The sequence below is a fragment of the Ursus americanus genome, chromosome 29 (genome assembly GCF_024610735.1).
Source record: "Ursus americanus isolate L20-20 chromosome 29, mUrsAme1.1.p, whole genome shotgun sequence".
Classification (NCBI taxonomy): Eukaryota; Metazoa; Chordata; class Mammalia; order Carnivora; family Ursidae; genus Ursus; species Ursus americanus.
The window spans coordinates 28,864,007-28,872,257 of NC_142155.1; positions in this window are offsets into that span (position 1 = coordinate 28,864,007).

Genomic DNA, 8,251 nt, shown 5'->3' on the forward strand with positions numbered 1-8,251 from the left:
CCTTAATTAAGAACTGGTGAGTATTATAACACTTTTCTTCAACGACCCAAACACGTCCGTATCCAACTATTCAGTATGCAGATAGAGTATCCAAGCCTACATTCCGTCGTTTCTTTATCGTGCTCTCTTGTGTCGCTTCACCACCCTGCCTTGGGCGAATAAGACATGGAAGGCCAAACTCCATTTTACTGTTACTTAGCAAGTTTTATGAAGGGCTGAGCTACGAGAAGATATTTATAAGGAGTTTACATTATACCTATATGGCTATATAGATCTCTATATCTATACATCTATATGTAAAGGGGGAGAGAGGGAAAACATTCCATCAATATTTAAAATATATTATAATTTTATATAAAATGTTGGGGCGCCTGGGTGGCACAGCGGTTAAGCGTCTGCCTTCGGCTCAGGGCGTGATCCCGGCGTTATGGGATCGAGCCCCACGTCAGGCTCCTCCGCTGTGAGCCTGCTTCTTCCTCTCCCACTCCCCCTGCTTGTGTTCCCTCTCTCGCTGGCTGTCTCTATCTCTTTCAAATAAATAAATAAAATCTTTAAAAAATATATATATATATATATATATTATATATATATATATATAAAATGTTTTCTAATCTGCCAGAGTATGATATATTTTTAATTATCCAAATTGCTCAGAAGAGCACCTCTATTGGTTATCTGTTCAGTGAGTGGTTAGAGGTTTTCCAAAAGAAGAAATAGAGTCATTAGCTACTAGGGCATTGAATACAAAGGAACATAGAATCTTCACTGAGTGAAGTTAAGAACTAAGAGATTTTAAAGAATATATGGAAATTTTTTAGCAACGAATTCAATCTGGGCTGGAACTCACAAGGCTCATGCACAGGAAGATTTGGGTTGCAAGTTTCCTAGAACAGAAAGCAGTTTCATTATTTCCCACCACCACCCCTTCAAATCCATTCCCTAAATTCGCTCAGTCCTGCTCCAGCATGAAATCTTGAGCAATGAGGAACTCCCAAAGCACACAGGCCTTTGTAGTGTTTCTATTGAATTTGGATTTTAAAAGCCTTACAGAAGTCTTTGATGGGCACTATTAAAAAAAGAAAAAAAAAATGTCACACCTTATCCCCCATACTGAAAGTTGACTGGTGTGTTATTTCTGAGATAAAGCAAGCTGCTGATGTCACACTTCCCCTGGAATGATTGTTACTGCTTGTTTTGCAAGGGGGAGATACACTAACCTTGGATGTTTCTGCCGCTTTTGAACTTGTTATTTCAAATGGAACCAATAGATGTCACTGTTCAGCCCTCTAGGAAGCCATTTGGGACAGAGCCTATCAGCCTCCAGGTGGAATTTAGAGTCCTATGACCCATAAAACAGACTGAGGGGCCAGTGTGTAAGGAAGCCATTCAACCTCTCCAAAAGACACAGATTTAACCTCTTCCTAACTTCCAACTTACAGTCTAAATAGGACTTCTCAACCCACCCAGGACCCTCCTGGTGCCCAGTGGCTGAGGTTACTGTCACCTTCCATACACAGTTTCAGGACAGTCACCTGGTTAATGTTCATTCAAAATCCTTCTTCCTGGGAGCTATAAGAAGTGGAGCTGCCGGAAGGAGAAATCTCTGGCTCCCAACTTCCCTTCTCCTTCCCACACCCCCATCCCTGCCATCTCAAGTCTTGCCCCAAGTGCAAATTTAACTTTAGAATTCCTAATTCCCTTTTGATTGGGCCTCTTTCTGGTTTATTCTCTCTTCACCACAGATTCCCCATTCCCACAGCCTAACTAGTCCTGTCCACCACTGTAGATTCAAAATCATAAGATGAGGGTTTGAGTCCTGCTGTGACACCCACCCTCTGATCTGGAGCAGATTATTTCAACTCTCTGGACCCTGTCATTTCATCTATAAAGTGAGTTATAGCATTCTTACCCACCACTCATGCTTCTTGTAGAAACAATACGACATTGGATATGAAAGCACATTGCAAATGGGGAGTACTGTTTGCTTATTACATGCTGGGACACTTACTTTTCCAAACTTGCCCATCCATGAGTATACAACTGTTGAATGATAAATTTCCTCTGGGGTCCTATGCCAAATAAAACTATGGTTGGGTAACAATTGAAGTAATTATTGAACATCTACTATTAACCCAGGGTGAGGTAGGATAAAAGACTTACCTAGACTTAAGGAGTATAGTTATCATTTTTGGACAGAGAAAAACGACACAATTAATGATCAGAAAATAATAATAGAAGAATATAAAACAATAGGATGCTGACGTATTTGGGTTTAGACAATAATTTTTTAAAGCAAGGAGATAATTATATGATCAGAGAAATTAGCTAGGTGGGAGTTTTAATGGCAGTGAGAACCACGGAGGGTGTTTTCCGTGGGGGGATGACATAAGCAAGGATCAGAGGCAATACTGAGCATAAAGCACGGAAGGAAAGACAGCCGTCTGCTTCACCGGAATAGAGTCCATGACGGTGAGAAGTGAGGTCCACCTTGGCTTGGTGAGATGACGTCTTGTTCCGGAGGGCAAGAGAAGTTGCTTTTGACATATCATGTGTGGGCTTATTCTTTTCTCAATCCACTGATCAAACTTTGTATTATTCAAGTTTGGCAATAAAACATTGGAGGGTAGGTGTTTCAAATTCTTTTCAAAAGTACAACATAGGCAGTTTCCTGAGGCAGAGTGCAACAACTCGAAAGTAGAAAATCCTAAACTTATGGGTTATCTGGGGACTCTTCCTCATACACAGCAAGCTTATTTGCAGCTCCACACTTTGCACACGGGGTTCCCCCTACATGTAGCATCTGTTCTCTTTCTTCCTAGTCTTATTCAAATTCCACTGGACCTTCAGGTCCCTGTCCACAGTCCACATCCTTCAGAAGGTGAATCTGGCTCCTTCAATACCTACTGAGGAAAGAGCCTCTCTTCTCTTCACTCCTCGAAGTTTCCCTGAGAGGTACTTCACCATGCTTAAATTACTTAATTCTTCTTATTATTTACCCCCCCCCACGTGTAAAATAACTCTTAGTCCTAAAGGGAAAAGGTGGAGGTACCAAGGCATAGAAACAGAACATCACTGGCAATGGGTTCGTTCGTCCTCATTACCCTGGGGGTAGGGGTGTTGTTTCATCACTGGAGTAGGATGAAAGCAGGATGCAGCAATGGGACCATCACAAGGGTTTCCGCAGAACGACCCTAAGCATACTCCTTAGAACAATGAGTGCAGCCTATAGTCATGATTCTACTTGTCCAGAGAACTGTCTTAAGGAATTCCTTTTCCAGTATTGAATGGGCCTGAGTTACTTCACTGTGTAAATACCGTAAGGCTGTTAGGTTATGTGCTCTCCTGTTTTACGTCCTGCATTGGAAGACTGCCTGTGGCATAAGGCTTCCCATTCCCTCTGCCCACGGGCTCAGAACCCTCACCACCGCAGCTCCCGGTCCCTGGGTTAGCACCCTGCAGTCAAACCAGTGCTTCTCAACCAGCTGTACATCTAAATCATCTGCACACTTATTTTTGCTTTTTTTGTACATGTTAGCTGTTGGTTGTGTTCTAGTTGTTCTTTAGACACTCGGTCTAGGGACAACTTCCGGAGACCACGGTAGCTACAGAAAGATCACTTCCAAGAGAGTCCAGTAGTATTCAGAGCCTACCGAATTCTGTAACTATGGAAACTTTCTTTTCTGTCACAGTATCTCATGGGACTAGTGCTTGGAGAGACAGCATACCCAGAGAAATGCTGCTTTAGTAAGCTGCATTAACGAATCAAGAATTAAAATAACATATTTGTGACTGGACATTCTGAAAGTATATAGCACGCAGGGAAAGTTAGCTTTCAGTTGAAATACAGAAGCTTTTGGCTGCTATGGAAATATTGCATAACACTGGAAGCACTTATTTGAAGAGTCTAATATATCAGGGAAGGTGCGAGAAGGTTGCAAGAGAAGCATCCTGTCTAATGGTGGAGGAAAAAAAAATAAATGACCTCTCAAGATCGCCACTGAATTTATGATTCTCTGCAAAGATATAAAGTAACCTCTTGGAGTAAATTACATGCGATTATCCACATTATTCACATCAGCATAAGCCTTTAAGCAATAAAATATACTCTACTGCCCTCACATTTGCTAATTAATGGTCCTTTTGACCATGAATTGTACTATTAAGACTGTTCTCATGATAGCTTATTACAGAAAAATCTGAAAACATCCCCACTCCTCATCACTCATAAAAATTTTAAATATTTTGTGTTACTAAAATTAACCTGAAAAAAAAATCCTTTATGATTCCACGATAAAAACGGAAAGGTAACTTGAGGCATAGCCAGACCCAAATCCTCGTGCTAAACTGAACACACGTACCAAACAGCTATTTAGCAGCTATGGAAAAGAAAATGGCAAAGAAACACCTCCGAAGAGGAAATACACACAATAAACGGGTATCAAGGAGGGCAGTACAATTCTGTTCACTTTATTCAGTCTTAGAATTATCTTCAAAAAATGTTAGGCATTACATTTTCCCTTGGATCTACTAAGTTGTCACTGGTGTCCGGCAGGAGTTAGCAAAAGGCTTGGGCGTGTGGATGGCCACTTACGCAAAATGTTTGAGAGCGCTCTGCGTAAAACGAGCTTCCCCACCTGCTTTTGGCCTCCTCTGGCCTCTGAGACTTTTGCCATTTTTTGCCTTAAGGGATTATCACCCCAAAATATGTTGCGAGGTCTGTATTATCTGAGCATAAAAGACTTTAGTCTATCAGCTCCCGTGAAAACTTTACCATGAGAGAGTTTATGAAATTAATCACTTGATACCTAACAGCAGCCAACGGAGCTGAAATTAGGTGGGATGTAGCCTTTATCGACAATGGCACAGAGGAAGGAGCTGGAAACTGTGTAATACACGGGTACCTTTGAAAGAGCATGAGGGTCATGAAATGTCCAAAAAGTTAACAAAGGAGCAACCAGGAGCTAGGGAAAGGATGTCAAAGAAAGATGAGCAACAGGAATTGAAATATTCAAATTTTAGGGGTAAATTTTCTTAGTGTTAAGCTGGATAAAACATAAACAAGGCAACACAGGTTTTTAAAAATTTAGAAGTCTTATGGATGGCTTCTTTAGGTCTTTGTCAAGTGGGTGTTTGCCCATTCTTACTACTGTCTTCAAGGATTACCCCCAATAAGTCCAAAAGAGAGAGCACGTGTGGTTAGATTCATTTTGACATCAACTCCAGAAAGTTGTGCCACTCATCTTTGTGGTGAGGGGCCAACAACACAGAACCAAACATCTTTGCTCCTTAAGCCCAGGGGCCAGCCAGCATGTGTCCATCATTATGCAGGAAGGAGATTATTACAGACCAAGAAGTGGAGTTTTCCTTGGCTCCTTTATTCTACTCTCTCCTCCTCAACCTCACGCTCTGCCTCCCAGTTGAGCACAGGTGTCTCCTGCCATCGCCCCTTTCCTCTCCTGTCAAATTCTTCTCTTGAAAAAAGGGAGTTGATACATTTTGTTGACATGGTAGGATGTTCACAATATATTTGGAAACAAATAACTAATTATGGAACAGCTATGAAACTTTTTTAAGAGAAAGGAAAGTATAGACAGAAATATTTAGAAAAATATATGCCAAGGGATTCAATCTTTATTATAAATAGTGTTTACTTTTGGGGGGGGGGAACTTGATGATATATCCATTTTCTAATTTTGCACCATTGCTTTTACTTTCATATTTATTGTCCATATTTTTAATAAGAGATTTGTTACAGATTATTTATAGCATTAATGAAAATTCTACATTCATCCACATGGTCATTTGTATAAATATTTAATGACCACAGATTATGTGGCAGGCCCCTACGGAGTCCACAGGTTGCTTCCCCTGGGGATTTGCTGTCAACGGGGCACCTCACGGGATCTGAGATAGGAGATTTTTCTGCAAAGGACTCTGCTCAGAGCTCTGAAATCCCACCCCACGAGCAGCGGCTTAAATCCGTGCTCCTGATCGTGGGCCAGCCCTGTGCTGGATACTATGTCGGTCACAGGTCAGAGCCCCAGGTGACACCCTGGGGATTTTCTCCCCAGTCATTGTGTCTCTTCTTGCTCACTGAGTGTTCTGTAAACTCAATAAGCACAAGCCATGCTCTTCGTAATGATTTCTTTTTTCTGGGTCAACAGCTACAGGTGCGTACTGTGCGTCGAGCGGTAACAATACCCATACTAAGAGGTTGTCAATCAAATCTACCATCCAAAGATTTGGATTCTTGAACATATATAAGAGTATTGTATTTTTTCTTTATATGTTAAAAGGAAAGCTGCCACAGTTCGACAGGCAAAGTAGCAATCAAGAAATAAGATAAATAATGCGGGGGCTCAGAAACCCCCAATCCAGGTCGCCAGAGAGGGAACCTTTGTCTATTAGTTGGTGCTAATGAGATCCCTGCCTTCTCTACAGGGGAACTGTTCACAACCACAAAGAAAACTTTTGATCAGCAAAGGCTGGCTGTCACACAAAAATGCACATACACTCTGCAGGCTTTTCCGCCGTGGTTAAATATGCTGCTAGAGAAGAAAATTAAATAGTTCGAATTTTTTTTCAACCCCTTCACTAGAAATATGGCAGGAAACATGGGGAGGGAGGGATGGAGGGAGGGAGGGAGGAAGGGAGGGAGGGAGGCAAAAAGGAAGGAAAGAAGAATATTTTCCTCCACAGAACCAAGCCAGCAAGAGAGCAATCAATTCAACTCAATAACTTCTAAGTCATGTAAAAATGGGCAGAGTTGTCTGTTCAGAATAATAACCACCAGGTCAATTTATTCCTAAGCAGGTTCAGCTTGAAGCAAATTGACAAGTCTCAGGTAATAGGAGAATTGTGAGCCATGGGAAGTCCTGCTTTAATATTATCTCAAATTGTTCCCGTTAATTCTTTGAAGTATCCACTGTCATGGAACTCCTATTTCAACCATCTCTCCTCTCCTCAATTTCTGAGGAATAAGTTTTACATTAATTGACCCACACATTCTTTCCAACTCACTCACTTCCCCCCGGTAAAAGGGATGAGGCCCAAATTGCATATAATAATTACTATTTGAATTACCAGCCCTCGATAATTTTCATTCACAGAATAAGAGGTCCCTCTAACTCATGTTCCAGATGACATTGCCCGGCTCTGGCCTGGGGCCCATTCTTCTCCTCCTTTTCCCCGGGACCCAATACACCCAAGAGCCCTTCCTGAGGAAGCAATCCAACAGCCCCAAAGTCTGCAGATAATCCAGGTGGCACCTGGCCTCGAGCCTATGGGAAATTGTCAACCCCAGAAACGAAATTGGAGCCTCGGGATTCCTGTCAGCATCGTTACAGAACACCAGACCTGCCCATCCTGCTTGAATTAGGAACACTTTGTCTGCATCCTCACTGGGGACATTGTATTTCCCCCTCCAGCTCTCAAATTTTAGTGTAAAAAGACACTTGGACAAAATAAAATAACATTTAAGAAAGGGTCAGAAATTCCCTTTTTTCTTCTCAAATTCAAATGCTCCAGCCCTGAGCTCATTCATCTCTACAGATCACGTGAGCTATGATTTATAGTAATGAAGTTGCCCTCGGTAATTATAATGGCCAACACGAAGCACATGCAGAATTTTAAGCAATTGAATCTATTCATTCCTTCTCGAAAAGAAATCAACCACACCACACAAGGTTAAAAAAAAAAAAAACAGGAGGAAAAAATAGACGAGAAGACACACAGTTTTTGGCAAGAAACCCAGAGTAGTTCAGACGGATCAGAAACTGCAGTTTTACAGTTTCTCATTGTTCTACTGCTCGGCGCCTGCCTTGCTTTATTCCTGATCTGAAATTCTGTTTCTGAGATGTCTTCGAAGCATAAAGTTGATAAGCCTTAGTTGATAGATTTCGGCCTAAACTCAACAGGAGAAAAAAAGTCCAATTAACTTCATCAATGTACACAGTGGTATTCAGAATAAAGATTCAGACGGAAGGACTCTAACTTGCTCCTAGTTCTCACGGCCACAAAGACAAAGGGGAGGGGAGGGGAACCCACTGTCTGTGTGCCCCCTGAATCTTGCCTTGCCCATCCTCGTAATTCCCTCCGACTGACCTTTCCATGCAAAGTCCTATTTTCCGTACAGTAAATCTTAGAATCTGTTGTTTCTTAGCTATTTCATCCCCTGGTTAAAACTCACCAATTTAAAGAACTGCCAGAAAGAAGTTTTTTTCCCCGGGCTCCTCGGGCTGGGTTTGCTCGG